We start from the raw sequence: 26488 nt of genomic DNA, 5'->3' as shown, positions 1-26488 counted from the left end.
AACACAACAACAAACAAACAATCCAATTAAAAAATGAGCAGAAGATCTGAACAGATATTTCTCCAAAGAGGAAATACAGATGGTCAATAGACATATGAAAAGATAATCAAGGTCACTAATCATCAGAGAAATGCAAGTTAAAACCACAAAGAGATATTACCTGACACATGTCAGAATGGCTATCATTAATAAATAAAAAAAAAAAACCAAGTGTTGGCAAGGATGCCGAGAAAAAAGCACTCTCATACACTGTTGATGGGATTACAAATTGGTACTGCCACTTTGGAAAACGGTCTGAAACTTCCTCGAAAAATTAAAAGTGGATATACCTTTTGAAAAATTAAAAGTGGATATACCAGCAATTGCACTTCTGGGTCTTTATCCAAGGAAAAGCAAAATAATAATTTGTAAAGATCTATGCACCCCTATGTTCATGGCAGCACAATTTACAATAGCCAAGATATGGAAGCAACCTAAATGTCCATCAACAGACAATTGGATAAAGAAGTTGTGATTCATATATACAATGGAATATTACTCAGCCATAAAAAATGAAGTCCTTCCATTTGCAATGACATGGATGGACCTAGAAGTTATGCTGAGTGAAATAAGTCAGACAGAGAAAGATAAATACTACATGATTTCATGCGGAATCTAAGGAACAAAAAAACCAAACTAATCAAAAACAGACTCACAACTATAGAGAATAATCTGGTGATAGCCAGAGGGGAGGGGGCCAGGGAGCTGAGAGAATGAAGTGAAGGGTTAAAGAAGTACAAATTAGTAGTTGATAGATGGTTACCGGGATAGGGAGCACAGCATAGGGAATGCAGTTAGCATTAATGTAATGGCTAGGTGGTGAGCCAGAGGAGAGAAAGAGCAGTTAGGGGGATCATTTTATAAACTATATAAATGTCTAACCAATGTACTGTACTCTTGAAACTAATAAAATTAAATTAAAAAAAATAAACATGCCTGGGCCTCCAGCCACCCTCCATCTCACTCAATCACAATCTCTGCTGGTTTTCAAAGCCAGAAGTTATGGAGACTTCTTATCCTGGCACTGGAACCCTGGACTGGGGAGCCTGTGCTGGGATTGGGACCCCTCACTCCTCAAGGGTACTTCTGTAGTCAAGATAGCCCTCCTGACTTTTCACTGCCACATGTGGCATGGGTGTGGGATCAGCCCATTCCTTGTCTCTGTCCCTCCTACCAGTCTAATGTGGTTTCCTCTGTATATCCTTAATTATAGAACTGTTCATCTAGACTTTAGGCGATTCTCAATGATGATTGTTCTGTAGTTTAGTTGTAATTTTCAAGTGGTTGTGAGAGGATGTAAGAACAGTGTTCAGCCATCTTGACTGAAAATGAAACCTCTTTTTTAAAGGATTGAGACAAGGCCAGGGAACATCAAGTAATCATATTCAATATATAATATAATCCTTAAAAATGCGTCTTCTCTGTGTTAGGTCTCAAATAGTTATTAAAAGAAAAAGAATATTAAAAAATATTTTAGGATTTTAATAGATGTCCTTCATTCTGGAAACTGCAGTGTTTATCCAATTGCTGTATTATCTGTTACCCACTACACTCTACAAATGAATTATTTGTCTCATATATTTATCAGCCAGTGTGTTAAATATTTACATTAAGAAGAACTGGGTTAATGACTATGGAGAGCATGAGGAAAACTTTTAATCAAAATACTTTTAATAAAACATGCAAGGAAGCTTTGTTAACTAATGTTTTTTATATCACCAATAAATGACTTTTCTATGCCTCTCTGAAAAACTATATAAGAATCAGCAGCCCTGGGTTGTTATATTTTTTGTGTGTCTTCAATTTCCTAGAGATGTATTATTGCAGTCTTTTAATTAATTCAAAGACGTGGAAGTAGTTATGACCTATCATTACTTTAGTCTCATCAAAGAAGGACCGTATAGAGATGAAAAATGCACACAGGCTGGCTTTTTCTTGGAACACATTCAAACTAGACACTATTATAGAAGAGTGATAAATAAGGGTTAAAATTGAGATGCAGTTATTGGACATGGTTCCATAGTGTAGGGGTTAGTACATTTGCTTTACATGCAGAAAGTCTTGGGTTCACGCCCCAGTGGAGCCATGGTCCATGGTCTACGGCCACGCCAAGATGTCTGAACAAGCCCAATGTCTGATCTTGGAAGTTAAGCAGGGTTGGGCCTGGTTAATACTTGGATGGAAGACCACCTAGGAAGACCAGATGCTACTGGCATAAATAATAATAAATAAAAAAATTAAGATGCAGTTATTATGTAGGAACAAACTTAAGTCATAAATTATATGCACTAGTCATATAATTGGCTTTTTGTATTTTATTTTTTGCTATTTCTCCAATATGTTTAACTCATACAATGTGATGGCTTTATATTTTCTGTGTTCTTCTCAACATTCATGTTTCAGCTCAAAGACCCCTTCTTAGAAATCTTTTGATCGCTTCTTTGCAATATTTCCATATACTACGCCCTAGTTAACCTTTATGTCATGCTGCTTTATATTTATTTATTTGTTCATTTATTTTTATTTTTCAATTACAATTGACATTCAATATAATTTTATATTAGTTTCAGGTATACAGCATAGTGGTTAGACATTTGTACAATTTATAAAGTGATCTCCCTGATGAATCCGGTACCAACCTGGCATATACATAGTTATTTAAATATTATTGAGTAAGTTCCCTATGCTGTATTTTACATCCCTGTGACTATTTTATAACTACCTCTTTGTATTTCTTAATCTCTTCATTTTTTTGCAAACTCCCTCCCATCTGGCAACCATCAGTTCATTCTCTGTGAGTCTGTTTTTGCTTTATTCATTTATTTTGTTCTTTAGACTCCACATATAAGTGAGATCATATGATATTTTCTTTCTCTGTCTGACTTATTTCACTTAGCAAAGTACCCTCTAGATCCATCCATGTTGTCACAAACAGTAAGATTTCATTTTTTTATGGTGGAGTAATATTCCATTGCACATATGTACCACTTCTTTATCCAAGCATCTATTGATGAGCACTTGGCTTTCTTTCATATTTTGGCTATTGTGAATAGCACTGCTGAATAGCACATAGATCTTTACGAATTATTGTTTTGGTTTTCTTTGGATAACTACCCAGAAGTGCAATTGCTGGGTCAAAAGGTAGTTCTATTTTTAATTTTTTGAAGACCTTCCAAATTGTTTTCCAGAGTGGATTTCCAAATTTGCAGTTCCACTAACAGTGTATAGGGGTTCCTTTTTCTTCACATCCTTGCCAACACTTGTTTTTTGATTTATCAATAGCCAATCGGACAGGTGTGAGGTGATATCTCACTGTGGTTTTATTGTTTATTATTTTTTAACCCCCTCCCTTTTTTTTAAATGCCTACCGCATCTGGTATTCCTAGGTGGTCTCCCATCCAAGTACTAACCAGGCCTGAACATTGTGTTTTAATTTGCATTTCTCTGATACTTAGTGACCTTGAGCATCTTTTTTATATCTATTCGCCATCTGTATTTCCTCTTTGGACAAATACCTACTCAGGTCTTCTTGATCTTTTTAATGTATTGCTGAATTTGGTTTGCTAATATTTTGGTGAGCGTTTTTGCATTTATGTTTATCAGGGATATTCTTTTGTTGGTAATGTATTTATCTGGTTTTGGGATTAGGGTAATGGTGGCCTCATAAAATGAGCTTGAGAGGATTCCCTTCTCTTGAAATTTTTTGAATAGTTTGAGAAGGATAGGCGTTATTCTTTCTTTGAATGTTTGGTAACATTCACCTGTGAAGCCATCTGGTCTAGGACTTTAGTTGTTAGAAGTTTTTTGATTACTGACTGGATTTTGTTTGTAGTTATTGGTTGGTTCAGATTTCATGTTTCTTCTTGAGTCAGTCTTGGGAGATTGCATGTTTCTAGGAATGTATCAATTTCTTACAGATTGTCCAATTTGTTGGCATATAATTGCTCATAGTATTTTCTTATAATCCTTTGTATTTCTGTAGTGTCAGTTGTCACTTCTCTTTCATTTCTGATTTTATTTATTTGTTTTCTTTTCTCTTTTTTTCTTGATGAGTCTGGTTTAGGGTTTATCAATTTTGTTTATCTTTTCAAAAAGACAGCTCTTGATTTCGTTGATCTTTTCTATTTTTTTAGACTCTATTTTGTTTATTTCCGCTCTGAGCATTATTAGTTCCTACCTTCTACTCACTTTAGGCTTTACTTTTTTTTTTTTTTAGTTCCTTTGAGTGTAAGGTTAGATTGTTTATTTGAGATTTTTTTAAAAGGTAGACCTATATTGCTATGAATTTCTCTCTTATAACTGCTTTCACTGTGTCCCATAAATTTAGGGTTGTTGTGTTTTTATTTTTATTTGTCTCTAGGTATCTTTTAATTTCTTCCATGATCTTATTGTTAACCTATTCATTGTTTAGTAGCATGTTATTTAGCTTCTATATGTTTGTGTGTTTTTTCAGTTTTATTCTTGTAATAGATTTCTAGTTTCATACCATTGTGGTCAGAGATGACACTTGATATGATTTCAATTTTCTTAAATTTATTGAGACTGGTTTTGTGGCTTAACATGTGGTCTATTATGAAAAAAGTTCTATGTGTACTTGAAAAAAATGTATATTCTGTTGCTATCTAATGAAATCTTCTAAAAATATTAAATAAATCCAGCTGGTCTAGTGTGTCAGTTAAGGTTTCCTTACTGATTTTCTGCCTGGAAGAGGTGTCTACTGTTGTCAATGGGGTTTTAAAGTCCTCTAATAAGACTGTATTATTGCTGATCTCTCCCTTTATGTTGGCCAATGTTTGCTTTATATATTTAGGTCCTCCTATGTTTGGTGAATAAATGTGTATTAGGTAATATTCTCTAGTTAGATTTATCCATTTATCATTATGTAATGTCCTTCTGTGTCTCTTGTTATAGCCTTTGTTTTAAAGTCTATTTTGTCTGATATAAGTATTGCTATCCTAGGTTTTTTTTTGTTTCCAGTCACATGAAATATTTTTTTCCCATCCCGTTACTTTTAGTTTCTGTGTCTTTTGAACTGAAGTGAGCCTCTTGTAGACAGCATATGCATGACTCTTGTTTTTGTATTCGTTCAGCTACCCTGTGTCTTTGATTGGAGCATTTAATCCATTTAATGGATTAATGATTAATGATGGGTACATAGTTATTGCCATTTTATTATGCATATTTATGTTATTTTTTTCTTCTCTTTCTTCTTAAATAAGTCTTTTCAACATTTCTTATAATACTGGTTTGGTGGTGATGAACTCCTTTAGCTGTTTCTTGTCTGGGAAGGTCTTTATCTCTCCTTTGATTCTAAATGATAGCCTTGCTGAATAGAGTAATCTTAGTTGTAGGTCCTTATTTTTCATTACTTTAAATATTTCATGCCAATCCCTTCTTGCCTAAAAAGTTTCTGTTGAGAAATCAGCTGACAGTCTTATGGGAGCACTTTGTAAGCAACTACCTGCTTTTCTCTTGCTGCTTTTAGGATTCTCTCTTTGTCGTTAACATTTGCCATTTTAATCATGATGTGTCTTGGTGTGGGCTTGTTTTGGTTCATCTTGTTTGGGATTCTCTGCAGTTCCTGGACTTGTATGTCTATTTCCTTTGCCAGGTTAGGAAAGTTTTCTGTCATTATTTCTTCAAATGGGTTTCAATTCCTTGCCGTCTCTCTTCTCCTTCTGGTACCCCTGTGATGTGAATGTTGTTACTCTTGATGTTGTCCCAGAGGTCCCTCATTTGAAAAAAAATTTTTTGTTGTTTTTTCGCTGTTTTGTTTGAGTGTTGTTTGCTACCTTGTCTGCCAAATTGCTGATTCAGTTCTCTGCTTCACCTAATCTGCTGTTGATTTCTTTCTCATTTCAATTAATGTAGTCTACATTTTTGAATAGTTCTTTTTAATGGTTTTTATGCTTGTCATCTCTTTGTTGAAGTTCTCACTAAGTTCTTTGAGCATCCTCATATCAAGTGTTTTGAACTCTGCATCTGCTAGGTTGCTTACCTTTATTTCACTTAGTTCTTTTACTGGAGTTTTCTCCTGTTCCTTCATTTGGGACATTTTTTTTTTTTGGTCTCTTAATTTTGACTGCCTCTCTGTGTTTGTTTTTATATATTAAGTAAATCTGCTATGTCTCCCGAACTTGATTAGGTAGCTTTATGTAGTTAATGTCCTGTGGGACCCAGTGGCATAGTCTCTTTATTCATCTGTGCGGGGTGCTCCAGGAGTGTCCCTTGTGTAGGTTGTATGTGCCCTCCTGTTGTAGTTGAGCCTCGATTGCTTTTGGCACATCAGTGTGTGAGACTGACCCTTAGGTGACTGTCAGTGAGGACTGGCCACACCCACAATATATAAGCTGATATCCAAGGGCTAAACTCATGGAGGGGGATTCACCCCAGTGGACTGTGGTGCCTGCTGAGACCATCATTTGGATGTGCCATTTTGGGGGCTAATCCAGTGGTGCCTTGTTGAAGCCAGTCTCTGGGTATGTTGTTTATGGGACCTGTGCCTGTGATCGACCTGGGGCTATTTGGTAGGAACTACAAAGTGATACCTGTTTGGTCACTGCCTGTGCTGGGCCTGGAGGCAAGTGGGAGAGGTCATGCTGTGAACTGAGACTGGTTCCCACCATTACTGGGCCTGTGGCAGCATAGCAAAAAGCCTAGGGCATCTCAAGGCCTGCTTCCACCTGCTGGCTTCTGGTAAGTCTCAGCTGCTGAAAGAACCTCCTGTGTTATGTGAGTTGGGTGAGAAAGGATCTCAGGGAGATAGTAGAATGGGGCCAGTGGAGTTTTACGGGTTAATGCAAATTCAAGTTTGGCACCAGCGCTGAGCCTGGGGCCACTGAGTAAAAGGCTCAGAGCTCACCAAGGCCAGTGGCCACCTTCCTGGGGCCTGTGGACCCTGATTGTTGTCCAAGAAAAATTGCAGTATGATCTGGTCCTGGTTGCTTGCCAGCGGAAAGTGCCAGCAGTGCATGAGTTGGTTGGAGTGGGATCCCAGGGAGTCAGTCACCAGGGTGGAGTGAGCAGAGTTCATCAGGCTAATGTAGATTCAGATTTGGTTGTGTCAGGGGAAGGCTCAACACAGGAAAGGTGGCACCTGCCTGTAGGCTGCAGGGGAGGAGGGTTCAGCCCAGGGACAATAGTGGCTGTCCCTCTAGTCTTTGCCCTGAAGCACTTGGATGGACAGAATCTCCACTGATTTTCACAGCCAGATTTTGTGGGGACTTCTCTTTCTGGCACTGTTGCTCCAGGCTCGGTAGGGGCTGGGACTCCTCCCTCCTCAAGGGGCAACTTTGCAACCGAGATATCCTTCCTGATTCTTAACTCCCAGATGCTGATGTGGGGCCAGCCCTTTTCTCATATCTGTCCCTCCTACCAGTTTCATGGTAGATTCTTCTTTATTTTATTTTATTTTATTTATTTATTTTTAATGCTTACAGCACCCAGTCTTCCTAGGTGGTTTCCCATCCAAGTACTAACCATAACCGACCCTGCTTAGCTTCCGAGATCAGACAAGATAGGGTGTGTTCAGGGTAGTATGGCTGTAGACTGTATTCTTCATTATATCTTCAGCTGTAGGACTTCTGTTCAACCAGACTTCAGCTGGTTCTCCAAGTCGATTGTTCTATAATTTTAATGTAATCATGGAAGGAGGTAAGCACAGTGTTTCTCTACTCCACTATTTTGCTCCTCCCTCTGCTTTATTTTCTTTATAGCACTTACTCTTGTCTGAAGGAAAGAATGTATTTTGTATACTTATTTTTCTTTTTTCCTCAAAAATGTAAAATTCAGGGCAGGTGGGACTGCCTGTCTTATTTACTATGAGTTCCCAGCAGGCACACAAAAAAAGTTGTGATGCACAGTATATGCTCAATAAATATTTGTTGAATGATGCATCAATAAAAATCAGCACAGTAAAGAAAATAAGCATAAATATTTTGTTCATGCTTATTTTTTTGGTTATATTTTGGGTCCTTTAAAATATTTCTATTCTGGTTATCTATTACTTCACACTAAAATATCCCAAAACTTAGTACCTCTAAAGAACAATCATTTTATTTTGCTCACACTACTATGGGGTCAGAGTATTTAGTCAGGCCTTGGCTAGGTGATTTTTCTGTTCTATGCAGTGTTGGCTGGGGTCACTTATTGGAATTGTACCAGCACCTGGCAGGGTGGGTCTAAGCTGGCTTCACTTAGGATCCTGGTACCTGATGGAGATGACTGTAAACCTGGACTCAACTGACCCCTTCTCTTGCTTTACAGATGAGGGCTCCAAGAGAGCAAAGTGAAAGTTTCTAGTCCTCTTAAAGCATATGTCTGGAGCTGGCACACTATTCTATTCACCACTTATTTGGTCAAATCAGTCACAGGCTAACCCAAGTTCAGGTTAGGAGTATCAAAACATATGCAGCCATTCTTAAGAGTTCTGAGATACAATATTTCTAAATAAATGTTCCTAAAGAAAAGAATCCAACAAATTCAATTTTCTGGAAGTTACAGGATTCTGATTTTTCTCACCTAAATTCAAGGAAGGCTTCAAAATGATAATAAAAAAATACAAAAGTTAAAAGTGATATAATATAAAAGATATGCAAAATTTTATAGACATCTTATTTGCATATTTAAACACATGGACATTGTAAATTGCCTTAGGTCCTCTGAAATTATACACAAAGGTTTATATATGGATCCAAATATCCTCATTCCCATTAAGTAAACAAGCCTGGCTGAAAAGAAATTACACTTCCCACTCTTGAAATAAAAGGGGAGCCAGCAAACATGGGCACAATGAAAGCCCCTCAAAACACCATCCCTAAGAGAGTGGGGCTATACCCTGCCCAAGGCAGAGGGGTTAGCAGATAAAATATTTGAAGATCATGGCTGAAAACCCCTCAAATTTGATGAAAGAGATGAAAGACATTCAAGAAGCTCAACAAATTCCAGCTATGATAACCTCAAAGCAATCTATACCAAGACACATAAAAGACAAATACTCAAATTATGAACAAATTCATAGTTGAAGTATAGTTTTAGCTCATGGCCTACAAATAATTCTCCTTCTGATGGAGATAACGGTATTATCACTGCCCTCTATTCCCTCTACGTGCTATTTATAACACAGTGAGGAAAGCATGCACATCATAATAACTATATTAAACCACCGTTTAAAAGAGAAAATACACTCATAACAAACTCCTATTCTCAAACAAACTGCAAATCATTTTGGGAACTTTGTACTATAAATATAGTTTAATAAAAAAATTAGATCGTGAATCTAATAACAAAAATTAAAAATTGTTATTTACCAGAAAAAGTATGCTAAAACTGCTAATCCATGCCTTCACATATAATAGTGTGTGTGTGTATATATGTATGTGTGTGTGTGTGTGTGTGTGTGTGTGTGTGTGTGTATATATATATGTATGTATGTATGTATATTTATTTTTAAAGGATATAAGTTACCCATTTGTGTTAGCAGCTAAAATACTGGTGGAACTCCAAATAAAAATAATAAACCTATTTGTCTCATTGATAGTAATTTCACTACTTATATTAATTCTGCCAATCATAGCAACCACATATAAAATTTACAGAAGCAAGACTTAACCACATTACATAAAAATTATAATTTCATATGCCTTTATTACTACCATAATCCCAAGAATAATATTTATCAATTTTTCATTTGCTGGTTCTTTTACCTGGAATCCTATTCATCCTTCAGGTCTTTGTTTAAATGACTCTTCCTTAGGGACCAGGTTACGTCTTCACATTATTGCCTCGCAATACTCTACCCTTCTCTTTCACAGCACTTAGCATAGTTGAGAGAGAGACTATGGAGTTAATTATTTATGAAAGCATTTGTTTAATACTTCTTGTAAACTCTGTGAAAATGGCAACCATAAATATCTGAGTTGCTATTGTATCCCAGCATCTAACCCAGCACATTATACTAAATAGATACATTAAATAAATAAATAAATAAATAAATAAATAAATAGTGTAATTTATATTTTTATTCCCTTGAATTCCCTTAAGTTAAAATTCAAAAAATTTTATGATGAATTTAAATGTCCAATAAGACACCTGATATGCATACTTAGCCTTAGGACAGTGCTCCATAAAAATGTATTGTTTAATAAATATTGAACAATATTATTATGAGTTAATATCAGGCCATAAAGTCATACATTTACTATAAATTGACACTATTCTTAATCTCTCCTGAAATACTCCTATTGAATTTCCATAAATAAAAGGAAAACTTAAATGTTAAGTTCTCTATTTTAATATCTGTGGCATTTAATCAGAACATAAACCTATATAGCACATACCACTGGCTTGGAATGCTTGTTTGGTCATATCTTCTATTTTTCCACTGTATTGCTCTCTCTCCCACATGTTTTCATTAATAGAAAGTTGATTATATTTCTCTTGAGACCTACCTCCCCACATCTAAGCCCAAAAGTTTACTCAAAATGCCTGGCTGCTGGAGAAATCAAGAAAGATTTCTCAGCCCAGCCCAGCTGTTGTTTATTTCAATACCACAAGATGTCATTGTTAAAAATTGGTATTTACAAGCTCTTTAAGTTCTTACACAGATGCTCAGTCTTTTTTTCCCCAAAGCATGACAGTTAAGCCAGAGTGACTGAGTTTAGAGAAGTTTACAGCCTGCTGTAGTATGCCAGAAACAGCCCTCTGGTTACTTGCAAAATAGGGGCCTCTGGTTCAAATATGTCTCCTTGATCTGTTTTGTCTATCCACAGTCTTTGAAAACTCACATAAAATTTTTCACATAAAAGAGCTGAATTTCCAGTTTTTCTTGAACAATACTGAACTTATTTATATCAGACACAGTGACGACCATCTGGAGCTGAGTTTCAGATACCTCCTTCTGCCTCCTACTTGTCAGATTATGCAAGGTAAGCATTTCTCTACAGCTTCGTCCACTCCATATTCTTTGATGTTGGCTGTTACCTGCCCATAGACAATTGAATGTAGGATGTCTGTTCTAGGCCCTAATGGTTATTTAAGTTTCCTTATGTGGGTTCTCACTTGCCATCAAACATCAATCAAAGCCACTTTTGTCCATCAGTGAGATGTCTGGGGCCCTTCCTTGCAGAAGACTCATTGACCCCAACCATCCAGTAACAAACTGTGTAGACAAGGCCAGCTCCATAATTTGCAGGGCCTGATGCAGAATGCTAATGTGGGAACTCTTATTCAAAAAGCAGAAAAAAGTGTCAGTAAAAGTACTATAATATAAAAGTTTTCCCTTTCTTCTATGGTCCCTTTCTCAACATATCATGCTGCTTTTATTACTATTTAATAAAATAGTGAAAACCTCTCACTCATAGCCTGTTGGTCAGAAGTACAGGTAACAACTTAGGCTTTTCATTGGCATCTGAAGTAGATGGTAGTCTTGTAGAACTGAACTCTTAACCTGTGGAATCTGGTGCTACCTCCAAGTAGATAGTATCACAAGTGAGGTGAATTGAAGGACACCCAGCTGATGTCAGAGAATTGCTTTGTGGTACAGGGAAAACCCCTGCCATGTGTTATAATTGGTGACCAGAATTGTTACATGGCATGTTTTAATATGAGAAGTTATCAAATTATACTGCCGAAGTCTTCTGAAGATCACCAAGTAATAAACATTAAAGCAATCAGGCTATACATTAATGAGGAAGCTCTTTTTCAATTAAATGGGGCTTGGTAAGGAGCAGAGAGAACATTTTTTCTTTACCTCATCTACTTTCTCTTTTCACCTATGTACATTATATTGTGTACTATGTAATAGATCATACACCCATAGTGACCTTCATTCCTGAATATAATTGCTTTTTAAAAATTAAAAATTGAGAGAAAAAATGGCATAGATGATAGGGGCTTTGTTTATCCCTCTTGTGACCAAATCAAAGTTGTGACACGGAGCAAACAGCAAAGAAAGTCGCCTGGGATCTAGATGAACAAGCCCTACAACTAGGGAGAGAAATAAGAAATCATCCTGCAATGGGAGGAAGTAGGATACAAGGCCAGTCCCCAGTGGCTGAGTGGGACAGAGGCTGCAGCAGTGGCAGCCAGCAGCTGCAGATGCCACTTGAAGGGGCTGTGTCCATGAACGGACTTTCTTGGTGATGGACCTACTTGCTCTGAGCACCAGCAACTGGTCGGCTGCATGCAGGGCACCAGGGATTTGTAGGGGGTCACTGAGTTGTCCAAGTGATGGCCGGAGGCTAAGATCTCTCCTGGACAGAAGTGTCGGCAGTATCCATTGTTCCTCTGTTGAGCCTTCCACTCTCCCAGTGTGCTGACACATCGCTGCCATAGCTGAGATGTCATTAACTGGATAAAGAGGTTTCTCTGCCCAGAGGATTCCCTGAAACTCCACCTTGCCCAACTTGTGACCTCACCCAAGCTAAATCCAGGTGTATCTTCAATGAGTCCAGTGCTCCTTGCTGAGCAGTACCAAGATTCACACTGGTGGCAGCTGACCTCAGTTTCTGGTGTGGTTTCTTAAGGAAACTATAGTGGATTGTTTGCAAAATCTTAACAGGTAGGCCTAGAGAGGCACAGGCTGGGGCTAAACTTGGCCTGCAGCTGAACTCCTCTCAGGACTGTGCCACTGGACACCTAATACACAAAGCTGTGCTAATAAGACTGGGATACTTAGGACCTTTGCTTAGTACATAGAAACAAACACAGAAAGGAAGCCAAAATAGGAAGTCAGAGAAGCAGAAACCATATGAGAGAACAGAACAGAGATCCAGAAATCATGGAGTCAAGCAATCTAACAGATGCAGAATTCAAAACACTGGTTATAAAGATGCTCAAAGAACTTATGGGAAATATAGATAAATTCAGTGAGAACTTTAACAAAGAGATAAAAAAACATAAAAATGGAAATGGAAATTATAAAAGAGAAACAGTCATATATGAAGAACAGTATCTGACATGAAGAGTATATTAGATAGAATCAACAGAGTGCATAAAAAAGAGGATCGAACCACCAATACAGAGGATGGAAAGCCAAGGACACTCAATCAGAATGGCAAGAAAAAAGATGCAAAGACTATAATAATAATTTAAGGAGCCTATGGGACACTATTAAATGTAAAAATATCCATGTCATAGGGGTACATGAAGGAAAACAAGACTTTGAAGAGCTATTTGAAGAAATAATGATGGAAACTTCCCTAACCTGATGAAGGAAATAGACATATAACCCCAGGAAGCTCAGAGAGTCCCAAGAAAGAGGAACCCAAAGAGGCATCATAATTAAAATGTCAAAGTTTAAATACAAAGAGAGAATCTTAAAAGCAGCAAGAGATAAGCAGGTAGTTACCTACAAGGAAGCGCCCATAAGACTGGTAGCTGATTTCTCAAAAAAACCATGCAAGACAGAAGGGTTTGGCACAAAATATTTGACATGGTGAAAACTCAGGATCTACAACCAAGAATACTTTCTCCAGCAAAGCTATCATTTAGAATTGAAGGACAGATGAAGAGCTTCCCAGACAAAAATAAGCTGAAGGAATTTATCACTACCAAGCCAGTACTATAGGAAATGTTGGAGGAACTTCTTTAAGAAGAAAAAACATATATCAAAAACAGGAATAGAGAATGGTAACAACTACATTCCTATCAACAAGTACCTCAAATGGAAAAGAATTGAGTGCTCCAACCAAAAGAGAGAGTGGCTGAATAGATAACAAAACAAGACCCCTACATATACTGCCTATGAGAGTTATTTTGGATTAAAAGACACACAGAGACTTCAAGGAAGGGGATGGAAAAAGATACTGCCTTGATAGACCTAGAGGGTATTGCGCTGAATGAAATGGGTTGGATAGAGAAAGACAGATATCCCATGATTTCACATACATGTGGATTCTAAAGAACAAAATTAATAATAACAACAACAAACATGGAAATAAACTCATAGATACAGAGAATATTTAGAAGAGTACTAGATGGGAGGGGGGTTGGAGGGGTGAAAAAAATGGCAAAGGTATTAAGAGGTACAAATGGATAGTTGCAAACTTGACATGGAGATGAGCATAGCATGGGAAAGATGGTTAATAACGTTGTAATATATATGTAAGGGGGAAGATAGATACTAGATTTAGTGGGTGATCACTTTGCAAATTATGTGGATCTCTGATCACTATGTTATACAACTGAGACTGGTATATTATTGTATGCCAACTATAATTTTAAAAAGCTCATTGAATTGTACAATGTAAATACAAGCAACTAATTTTCTATTATATTTCAATAAAGCCAGGGGAAAAAATTAAAAATTAATGGCATGACATTGATCAACAAAATCCAAGACATTTCAAGTGACAATTCGACAGTATGTTGTATATATATTGCATTGTGTGCTCACCACCCACAGTTAGATTTCTTTCCGTCAACACATATTTGACTCCTTTTACCCCTACTTATCACCCTCCTCTGCCTTCCCTCTGGTAACCACTAGCCCACTGTACATGTCCATGAGTCTGTTTGTTTATCATGTTTGTTTGCTGCTTTATATTTATACCCTACATATGAGTGATAGCATGTGGTTTTCAGCTTTTTCTGTCTGATTTATTTCACTTAGCATGATTATCTCAAGATCCATCCATGTTGTCACAAATGACAGTACTTCATCTCTTCTTATAGCTGAGTAATATTTCATCATATATATGTACCACATCTTCTTTATCCAATCATCTATCGTAGGATGCTTCGGTTGCTTCCATGTCCTAGTCACCGTGAATAATGCTGCTATGAACATCAAGGTGCGTATATCTTTCCTGATAAATGTTTTCAGGTTTTTTGGGTGAATACCCAGAAGAGGGCTTGCTGGATCATATGGTAGTTCATATCTTAGTTTTTAAAGGAAACTCCATACTGTTTTCCATAGTGACTGTACCAATTTGCAGTCCCACAAGCAGAGTATGGGGGTTCTTTTTTCTCCATATCCTTTCAAACACTTATTATTACTTGTCCCATTTATGATAGCCAACTAATAGGTGCGAGATGATATCTCGTTGTGGTTGTGATTTGCATTTCCCTAACAGCTAGTGAAGTTTGAGTACCTTTCGTGTGTCTGTTGGCCATTTATAAGTCTTCTTAGGAGAAGTGTCTGTTTAGGTCCTCTGCCCATTTTTTTAAATTGGATTGCTTGGGTTTTGTTGTTGTTGTTGCTATTGAGGTGTATGAATTCTTTGTATATTTTGGATATTAGGCCCTTATCAGAGGTGTCATTTGCAAATATATTCTCCCTTTCAGATGGTTGCCTCTTTGTCTTGTTCACAGTTCCTTTTGCTGTGCAAAGCTTTTTAGTTTGATATAGTCTCATTCATTTATTTTTGCTTTTACTTCCCTTGCCTTTGAGGTCAAATTCATAAAGTCTTCTTTAAGTCCAAGGTCCATGAGTCTAGTACCTATATTTTATTCTATATAATTTATTGTTTCTGGTCTTATGATCAAGTCCTTAATCCATTTTGTTAATTTTGGTGTGGGGTGATAGACAACAGTCTATTTTCATTCTTTTGCATCTGGCTTTCCAGTTTTCCCAGCACCATTTATTAAAGAGGATTTCCTTTCTCCATTGTTTTTACTTTTTAAATTTTTAATTAAGTTTATTGGGGTAATATTGGTTAATACAATTTTATAATTTTCAGGTGTACATTATCATTTGATATCTGTATATTTTATTGTGTGTTTACCACCCAAAGTCCAGTTTCCTTCAGCTACCATATATTTGATCCCCTTTACCCACTTCACCTTCCCCCTAAACCCTATATTTGACCCCCTTTACCCTGTCTACCTCCCCGATCATTCCCCACCCCACTAGTAACCACTAGTCTATAGTCCTCTGGTAACCACTAGTCTATAGTTCATGTCCATGAGTCTCTGTTTGTTTGTCCTGCTTATTTATTGCTTTTAGGTTTATATCCCACATATAAGTGATATCATGTGATGTTCAACTTTTTCTGTCTGGCTTATTTCGCTTAGCATGATTAACTAGAGGTCTGTCCATGTTGTCACGAATGGCAGTATTTCATCTCTTCTTATGGCTGAGTAATATTTCATTGTGTATATGTACCAGAGCTTCTTTAGCCAATCATCTATCGTAGGACACTTCAGTTGTTTCCATGTCCTGGCCACTATGAATAGTGCTGTTATGAACATCGGTGTGCAAATATCTTTCAGATATGGGTTTTCAAGTCTTTGGGGTAAATACCCAGGAGGGGGATTGCTGGATCATATGGTAGATCAGTTCTTAGTTTTCTGAGGAACTTCCATAGTTTTCCATAGTGGCAGTACCAATTTGCAGTCCCACCAACAGTGTATGAGGGTTCCTTTTTCTCCGCATCCTCTCCAACATTTGTTAGTACTTGTCTTGTTGATTATAGCTCTTCTAATGGGTGTGAGATGGCATCTCATTGTGGTTTTGATTTGCATTTCCCTAATTGGTAGCGATGTTGAGCATCTTTTCATATATTTGTTGGCCATTTGTATGTCCTCTAGGGAGAAGTGTCTGCCTACTTTTTGATTGTATCATTTTTGTTGTTGTTGTTATTGAGTTGTATGAGTTCTTTGTATATTTTGGATTTTAGGCCCTTATTGGAGGCATTGTTTGCAAACGTATTTTCCCAATCGGATGATTGTCTCTTTACCTTGTTGACGGTTTCTTTTGCTGTGCAGAAGCTTATAGGTTGATGTGGTCTCATTCATTTATTTTTGCTTTTGAGGTCAAATTCATAAAGTCCTCTTTAAGTTCAAGGTTCTTGAGTTTAGTTCCTCTGTTTTCTTCTATACATTTTATTGTTTCAGGTCTTATTCAGATTCTTAATCCATGTTGAGTTAATTTTGGTGTATGGTGATAGACAACAGTCTAGTTTCATTCTTTTGCAGGTGGCTTTCCAGTTTTCCCAGCACCATTTATCGAAGAGGCTTTCCTTTCTCCACTGTATGGTTTTTGCTTTTTTTTTTCCAAAAATTATTTGCCCATATAAATATAGGTTTATTTCTGGACTCTCAGTTCTGTTCCACTGGTCCGTGTGTTTGTTTTACTGCCAATACAATGCCATTTTGACTACTGTCACTTTATAGTATAATTTGAAGTCAGGTAAAGTGATGCCTCCAGCCTTGTTCTTTTTTCTCAGGATGGCTTTGGCAATTCAAGGTCTTTTGTGCTTCCATAATGATTTTTTTTCTATTTCTTTAAAAAATGCCAATGGGATTTTGATGGTGATTGCATTAAATCTGTATAATGCTTTAAGTAATATGGTCTTTTTAACTATGTTGATTCTTCCAATCCAAGAAATCTTAGATTTCTTTCAATAGGATCTTGTAGTTTTCATTATATAGGTCCTTCACATGTTTCTTTATATTTATTCCTAGGTATTCTATTCTTTTTGTTGCAATTGCAAAAGGAATTATTTTTTCTACTTTTTTTTCCTGACACTTCATTATGAGAGTATAGGAAGGCTATGGATTTTTGAACGTTGATTTTGTATCCAGAGTCTTAACTGTATTTGCTTATTGTTTCTTGTGGAGTATTTAGGGTTTTCTATATAGAGTATCATATCATCTGCATATAGTGACAGTTTGACTTTTTCATTTCCTATTTGGATGCCTTTTATATCTTTCTTTTGCCTAATTGCACTTGCTAGGACCTCCAATGTTACATTGAATAACAGTGGCAAAAGTGGACAACCTTGCCTTGTTCCTGATCTTAGAGGGAAGGTTTTTAGTTTTTTACCATTAAGTATCATGTTGGCTGAGGGTTTGTCATATATGGCCTTTATTATGTTAAGGTACTTTTCTTCTTTACCAATTTTGTTAAATGTTTTCATTATAAATGGATGCTGTATCTTAGCAAAGGCTTTTTCTGCATCTATTGATATGATCACATGATTCTTATTTTTTAATTTGTTTATGTGGTGTATCACATTAATCAATTTGTGTATGTAGAACCACCCCTGCGCCCCTCGGATGAAACCCAATTGATTGTGGTGTATAATCTTTTTAATATGTTGTTGTATTCGGTTTGCTACTATCTTATTTAGGATTTTTGCATCTGTGTTCATGAGAGATATTGGTGTGTAGTTTGTGTGTGTGTGTGTTATCTTTACCAGGTTTTGGTAACAGGGTAATGTTGGCCTCATAAAATGGGTTGAGAAGCATTGCCTCATCTTTGATTTTTTTGGAAGAATTTGAGGAGAATAGGTATTAAATCTTTGAATGTTTGATAGAATTCACTGGTCCTGGAATTTTACTTTTAGGTAGGTTTTTGATGATTGTTTCAATTTCCATACTGCTGCTCGGTCTATTTAGATTTTCTAGTTCTTCTTGATTCAGTCTAGGAGGGTTATATTTTTCTAAGTACTGGTCCATTTCTTCTAGGTTATTAAATTTGGTGTTATGTACTTTTTCATAGTATTCTTATATGATCCTTTGTATTTCTGCAATGGCAGTCGTAATTTCCCCTCTATCATCCTTGATTTTGATTATTTGTATCTTTTCTCTTTTTTCTTTAGTAAGTCTAGCCAGGGGTTTGCCAATATTATTAACCTTCTCAAAGAACCAGCTCTTTGTTGCATTTATTTTTCTATATTTTTTTAAAATTTCATTTATTTCTGCTCTAATTTTTATTATTTCTTTGCTTTTGCTAACTTTAGGATTCATTCGTTCTTCTTTTTCTAGTTTTTTAAGATGAAGTGTTAGGTTGTTTATTTGGGCTCATTCTTATTTTTTGGAGATAGGCCTGTAATGATATGAACTTTCCTTTTAGGACCGCTTTTGCCATGTCCCAAAAGTTTTGGTATGTTGTACTATCATTATCATTCATTTCTATGTATCTCTTGATCTCTTTTTATTTCTTCTCTGACCCAGTTATTCTTCAGTAACATGTTGTTTAATCTCCATGTATTTGTGGTTCTTCCTGACTTCTTTTTGCAGTTGATCTCTAGTTTCAAAGCATTATGATCAGAGATTATGTTTGATATAATTTTAACCCTCTTATATTTGTTGGGGCTATCTCTGCGTTCCAGTATGTGGTTGATTCTTGAGAATGTTCCATGTGCACTAGAGAAGAATGTGTAAGCAGCTGTTTTGGAATGGAAAGCTTTGTAAATGTCAGTTATGTCCCATTTGTCTAATGTGTCATTTAAGGATGTTATTTCCTTATTGATTTTCTGTTTGGATGATCTGTCCATATCCGACAGTGGGGTATTTTGCTTCCTTTCTACGATAGTGTTTTGGTCAGTTTCACCCTTTAGTTCTGTTAGTAATTGCTTTACATATTTCGGGGCTTTCTGATTGGAAGCATACATATTAATAAGTGTTATGTCTTCTTGGTGCATGCTTTCCTTTACCATTATGAAGTGTCCCTCAGTATCTTTCTTTTCCTTTTTTATTTTAAAGTCTATTTTGTCCGATATTAGTACTGCTACTCCTGCTTTTCTCTGAATGCCATTTGCTTGGAAAATCATTTTCCATTCTTTTACTTTGAGTCTATATTTGTCTTTGGAGCGGAGATGTGTCTCCTGGAGGCAGCATATGATTGGGTTTTGTTTTTTGATCAATTGTGCAACTCTGTGCCTTTTTATTGGTGAGTTCAGTCCATTTACATTTAGGGTGATTATTGAAATATGAGGTCTTCTGATAGCCATTTTATCTTTTGCTTTCTGGTAGCTTGGTGTTTCCATTGCTTTCTTGTTCTTGTGTTTCTGTTTTCTTTATTTTGGTTGGTTTTTGTGGTTTTTGCCTCTGATTCTTCTTGTTTGATGTTGTATACTTCAGTTTTGAATCTTTGGTGTGTGGTTACCATTACGAATATGTAAAGGATAGTTATATATACAGTCGTCCATTTTTTTCTGCGTGTGCCTTATCTCCATTCTCCTTTGCAAATTTGAATCTTTGAGTTCTTTCCTTTTCAATCTTTGTTGTCTCAATTTGTCCCTATGTATGCTGAATGTTCATTACTATCTTACTCTAGCAAATCTCTTCTTATTGTTAAGAATGCCCTGTTCTTAGTAAGGGTTGCACTGTTCTGCTTCTATGTGCCTGCTGGTTGCCTTACTTCCTATTTTGTACTTTTTTTTTTGGTCATTTTGTTTTAGGTGAACTGACCCCTTTTAGTATTTCCTCTAGTGCAGGCCTCATAGTGGAGAATTCCCTCAATTTTTGTATGTCTGGAGAGGTCTTTATTTCTCCTTCATATCTAAAGGTGAGCTTAGGAGGATACATTATTCTTGGCTGGTAGTTCCTTTCATTTAATAGTTTGAATATTTGTTTCCACTCCCTTCTGACTTGTAAGGTTTGTGCTGAGATGTCCAATGATAGTCTAATAGGTTTTCTTTATAGGTGACCATCTTCTTTTCCCTGGCTGTCCTGAGAATTTTTTCTTTGTCATTGATTTTTGATAATTTAATACAATGTGTCTTAATGAAGGCCTTTTTGGGTTGAGATAATTGGGTGTTTTGTTGACTTCTTGAATTCCAAGCTCCAGGTTGTTTCTTAGATTGGGAAATTCTCATCAACTATTTGTCTGAAAATGCTTTCTAATCCCTGCTCCTTCCCACCTCTTCGAGAATGCCCATTATTCTTATGTTTCCTCTCTTGATGATATCAGCTATTTCTTGTATTTCTCTTTCATTATTTTTCATTCTTCGGTTTCTCTCTTCCTTCTGATTTATTTCTAGATTTCTGTCTTCAGTATCACTGATCCTTCTCTCCATTCAGTCGACTCTATTTCCTAAGCTTGCTATTTCATTTTTCATTTTTTGCAGTGTTTTCTATGTCTCCAGAAGTTCTATTTGGTTCTTTTCGAGGGTTTCAATCTCCTTGCTAAAGGAATCATCTGCTCATCTAATGCTTTTCAATTTCTGAAATTTTGATATGACTTGTTTCAGATCTCACTGAGTTTTTTCAGAAGTACCATCCTGAGTTCTCTGTCGTTTAAGTTGCATATTTCTATGTCTATAAGCTTATTTTTCTGGAGGTTTTTCTTTCTTTCTGAGATGCCTTGTCATCTTAGTTGTTTATGGTTTATTTCTCTTCCTGGGCATTAATGGAAATGTAATCTGTTTTTTTCCCCCCAGAAACATTTATTATATAAAGATCTCTGTTTAGCCTGTTGCAAAGAAAGCGTTTTTCTTTTGGGTTCCAGTATGTGGTATTTTGGATCTCTGCTTCATGTAAAGCCTTAATAATGTCTTTTTTTTCCTTATAGGTGTTTAATCATGCTTGCTATCCTCAGTTTCTGTCCATTTTAGTGTTAGGGACAATTTTGGTAGTGTTTGCTCAGATTCCTCTGGGGCTCCGTGGAGCTCAGTCTTGGAGGATATTGAGGTAGAGGCACTCTACGTCGGGGGTAATGGGCTACAGCTCAACCTGGGTTTTCCAACTGCAGCTGGTAAAAATCAACTGTCGTTTCTCTGTCGTCCCCACTTCTGTGCCATACCTTCTCCTCTACTTTCTGTCCTGATGACTGGGCACTGCCGCCAGCCGGGTAAAGCTCCCAGGTCTCCCAGGCAGGGTTGTTCAGGGAACTCGTGCACCTTCTCTTCTCTTCCTCCTCCTATAGGGAGCACCGGTGGCTTCGAGAGGCAGCTTCTTTATTTCTCCCAGTCCACCGCTCGACCACCGGGGGGTTCTCACCTGTGGTAGCTCTTATGCGCAGATCCCACGCTCAGACATGCTGGTGTGCAGTTTGGGTGTTTTTTGTTGAGTTTTAGATGTTGTTGTTTCAAGGGGAGAGATCTGAGAACATCTTTCAGTTCGTCATGTTTCTCTGGTGAGCATTTTTTATGGCCATTACTTTAAATTATTTATCAAGTAAATTTTTTATCTGTATTTTTTTGGTCTTTATGTAACATAATAGACAACTAGTTGCCTGCATTTACATTGTACAATTCAATGAGTTTTTTTAAAAATTATAATTGGTATACAACACACCAGCCTCAGCTGTGCAGCATATTGATCAGAGATTCACACAACTTGCAAAGTACTCATCCCACCAAGTATAGCACCCCTTCTCTCAGTCACATATTCATTCCAACATTATTAACCATCTTCCCCATGCTATACTCTACATTCCCATGTCTACTCTGCAACCATCCACCTGCACCTCTCCAACCATTTGCCCCCTTTTGCCCCAACATCCCTCCCATCTAGTATCCGTCTCTGTATCTATGAGTTTATTTCCATGTTTGTTGTTGTTATTATTGATTTTGTTCTTTAGATTCCACATGTATGTGAAATCATGTGATATCTGTCTTTCTCTATCCAACCCATTTCATTCAGTGCAATACCCTCTAGGTCCATCAAGGCAATATCTTTTTCCATCCCCTTCCTTTAAGTCTCTATGTGTCTTTTAATCTGAAATAAGTCTCTTGTAGGCAGCATATGTAGGAGTCTTGTTTTGTTATCCATTCAGCCACTCTCTTTTGGTTGGGGCACTTAATTCTTTTTCCATTTGAGGTACTTGTTGATAGGAGCGTAGTTGTTACCATTCTCTATTCCTGTTTTTGATACATGTTTTTTTTTCTTAAAGAAGTTCCTCCAACATTTCCTATAGTACTGGCTTGGTAGTGATAAATTCCTTCAGCTTATTTTTGTCTGGGAAGCTCTTCATCTGTCCTTCAATTCTAAATGATAGCTTTGCTGGAGAAAGTATTCTTGGTTGTAGATCCTGAGTTTTCACCATGTCAAATATTTTGTGCCAAGCCCTTCTGGCCTGCATACCTTATTTTGAGAAATCAGCTGCCAGTCTTATGGGTGCTCCCTTGTAGGTAACTACCTGCTTATCTCTTGCTGCTTTTAAGAGTCTCTCTTTGCATTTAAACTTTGGCATTTTAATTATGATGTGTCTTGGTGTTGGCCTTTTTGGGTTCCTCTTTCTTGGGACTCTCTGAGCTTCCTGGGGTTTTATGGCTATTTCCTTTACCAGGTTAGGGAAGTTTTCTATCATTATTTCTTCAAATAGCTGTTCAACATCTTGTTTTCCCTCAGGTACCCCTATGACACAAGTATTTTTACATTTAATAGTGTCCCATAGGCTCCTTAAATTATTATTATAGTCTTTGCATCTTTTTTCTTGCCATTCTGATTGAGTGTTCTTGGCTTTCCTATCCTCTATATAGATCATTTGACCCTCTTCTTTATTCACTTTGTTTATTCCTTTGTTTATTCCATTTAATATACTTCTCATCTCAGATAATGTGTTCTTCATTCTTGACAGGTTCCCTTTTATAATTTCCATTTCCATTTTTATGTTTTTTATTTCTGTTGAAGTTCTCACTAAATTCATATCCTTCCCATAAGTTCATTGAACATCTTTATAACCAGTGTTTTGAACTCTGCATTTGTTAGATTGCTTGACTCCATTTTTTCTGAATCTCTGTTCTGTTCCCTCATATGGTTTCTGCTTCTTTGTCTTCACATTTTGACTGCCTTTCTGTGTCTGTTTCTATGTACTAAGCAATGCTTCTAAGACTCTTGGTCTTATTAGTATGGCTTTGTGTAGTAGGTGTCCAATGGGACAGTCATGAGAGGCGTTTGGCTGCAGGCCAAATTTAACCCAAGCCTGTGCTCCTCTGGGACCACCTGTTAAGATTTAGTAGGCAATCCACAGATGTTGTGCTTATAGTTGCCTCAAAATGCCATGCCAGAAACCTAGGCTAGGTGCTACCAGTGTGAGTCTTGGCGCTGCTCAGCAAGAAGCACCTGACTTGCTGAAGATACACTTGGATGTGGCTTGGATACACTTGGGCTGCGAGCTGGAGTAAGCAGCATTACAGGAAATCCTCTGCACGGAGCAACCGCTTTTAGTCAGTTTGATGATGTCTCTGCTATGGAATGTGCACACTGGGAGTGGGGTGGGCTCAACAGAGGAACAATGGATACTGCTGGCACTTCTGCTGGGGAAAGAGTCTCATCGCAGCCCTCACTCGGCAGCTCAGTGTCACCCTGTAAGTCTCTGCACAGCCATACCGGCGCTGGTGCTCAGAGTGAGCAAGTCCATCACCACGGAAGTCTGCTCGTGGATATGGCCCCTTTAAGAGGTGTCTGTAGCTGCCGCTGCCGCAGCCTCCGTCCCACTCAGCTGCTCGGGTTTGGGCATCCTCGCATCCTCACCCTGTTCTACCTTCTGCCATTGCAGGATGATTTTTTAGGTTTCTCCCTAGTCGTATGGCTTGTTCTTCTAGTCCCAGGCGATTTTCCTTTCTGTTTGCTCCTTGTTTCTGTCACTACTTTGATTTGGTTGCCAGAGAGATGAACAGAGCCTCTATCATGTACACCATTCCCCCTCTGTCCACCTCTTTATTTCTGTTCTAATAAGGTTTTTTTTTTTTTCTGGGATTTTATCTTGTCCTTTCATTTGGACCTTATTCCTCTATTTCCTCATCTTGCTTGTCTCTCTGGGTTGTCTCTATGGGCTAGGTGAAAACAGCCACCTCTCCAATCTTGAAGGAGTGGCCTCATATAGGTGATGAAGCTTATTGTTCAACCTTGCCTAGCTCTTGGTTCTATCTTGAACCTTTGTGATTGTCTAAGCAGCTTGTTGTGCCAAGCCCTGTCAGTATTTCAAAGGAAAGGATCTTAATCAGCACCTACTTTCAGGCTGATTAGAAGCCAGACCTTCAGACAGCAGCTTTTTAAGTATGCAATATGTACAATCCTATAGAACTGTAGTTGTTACCCCTGTTGGCCTCTAAAACAGGTGATTTGGAGGTGTACCCTATGATAGACACAAAAATAGGGGCTCCAAATGACTGTATAAACTTCTTTCTGGGATGGACTGGTAAACTGTGTTGAGGCCAAGGGAGAGCACAGCATAGTCTTCCCTGGTCTACATTCTTTGAGAGCTCCTCTGTAGCCTTTAGATGTGTGGTAACTTGAAGCCTGCCCTCCAGCCAATGCTCCAGGACAATAGGCCTTTTTTTTTTTATAGGAAGATTGGGGTGTGTTTCAGTCTGCTGTCTATACCATGCCCTGCGGTTGGTAGTCTGCCCAAAATTGTCTCTTTGATTGTTTTAGTACTCTGGGGCCCAGCAATGCAGTCCCCTGTGGTCACCAGAGCCATGCTCCCTAGTTTCAGTGGAGCCACAGAGGTGCCCAGGGCTGAGGCAAGCCCACTGGCTGCAATATTAGCAATGGGGGAGTTCAGAACTAGGGCTACTCTACTGGCTAACATGAAATATTCTGGTAAAATTTGTACTAAACTACTAGCGCTTAGTCTACAGATTTTATGTAATAATGACTAGGCATCCTATATGCCAGTTACATTCATGCAAGAATGGGAAGGTAGTCTAAACATGCAGAGTGACAGGAAGAGAAACTTGTGATCAGCATTCGGAAAGTACCAAGGTATTACCTCAGCATTGCTTTCCCTGTAGTATGACCGTGATGAAAGGAAAAGGCAATATAGGACTCTGACTTCAGAAGTCAGAGGTAATGTTGAATAAATGCCAATTATTAATTGCAGCTCCTGAGAGTATCTACTGTTGGCTATTCTGTCACACTGCTAGTAGAAGCATAACTTGATTTAACCATTCCAGAAGGCAATTTTACAACATATATCAAAAGATATAAATATTCATGCCTTTGAGACAGAAATTTTATTTCTAAGAATTTATACTAAAAATGTGTAGACACATGTTTTGTGATATCTGCCCAGTCCATGCCCTACTTCTCTGGACCCTGGGAGAACTCAGTGTCAGAGTGCTTGAAGAGGAGAGATAGTCAAGAGGTACAAGGAAAAGAGTAGTTAAACAAAGAGGATTTACAGACTATTCACATTTTCTCTGCTTCAAACAAAGAGCTATGATAGATCATTTTTATAAGGAGAAATCAGAAAGAACCTGGCCTACTCAAAAACAGGGTACATTCCTCCATAGACCAAAGATAGAATAGAAAACCATGGTAGTGATCAGAGATAAAGTCAAGACCCTTCCAGACTCTAGATCCCAATGTGGCCACAAAAGCAAAAGAAGGCAACGGGGATTGTGGAGAAGAATCTGGCCCCTGCCACTGCTCTATCCTTCATTCTGAAGAAGTCTCCGTTTGCAGAGAGAATATAGCAGCCATTCTACATGGCCAGACCACTTATGTAAGAGAGATAAGGTGGAAGTATTAAGTTGCCTTTTCTGGAGTTGATAAGTAGTAAAGGAGTAAGATTGAGTGTGCCCCTGAAGTGAGAAGTAGGTCTCTCATCATGAACACATGGAATAAGAATATATGTGAGAAAGAGAGATGTAAGTAAGGAACATAGATCATGTAAGACAAATAGCCTAGTCACATTAGTTATATGACACATAGCAGTTTCTTAGAATGAATTAGAAATTGCTATTAGAACCTACGTGTGTATCTTTTATACTTTATTTAATATGAATATGAATTATAAATCCTCTCTCTTATACATACAGAAACAGAGATG

The 26488-nt window shown here is 37.5% G+C and overlaps 1 pseudogene; it reads right to left on the bottom strand.

The window, feature by feature from the left end:
- Positions 1-7469: 7469 nt before the first annotated feature.
- On the bottom strand, positions 7470-7588 carry LOC120606439 (uncharacterized; annotated as a pseudogene).
- Between the last annotated feature and the right edge of the window lie 18900 nt (positions 7589-26488).

The sequence above is a fragment of the Pteropus medius genome, unplaced genomic scaffold (genome assembly GCF_902729225.1).
Source record: "Pteropus medius unplaced genomic scaffold, Ma_sr-lr_union100, whole genome shotgun sequence".
Taxonomy (NCBI): domain Eukaryota; kingdom Metazoa; phylum Chordata; class Mammalia; order Chiroptera; family Pteropodidae; genus Pteropus; species Pteropus medius.
This window is presented reverse-complemented; position numbering and strand designations above follow the sequence as displayed.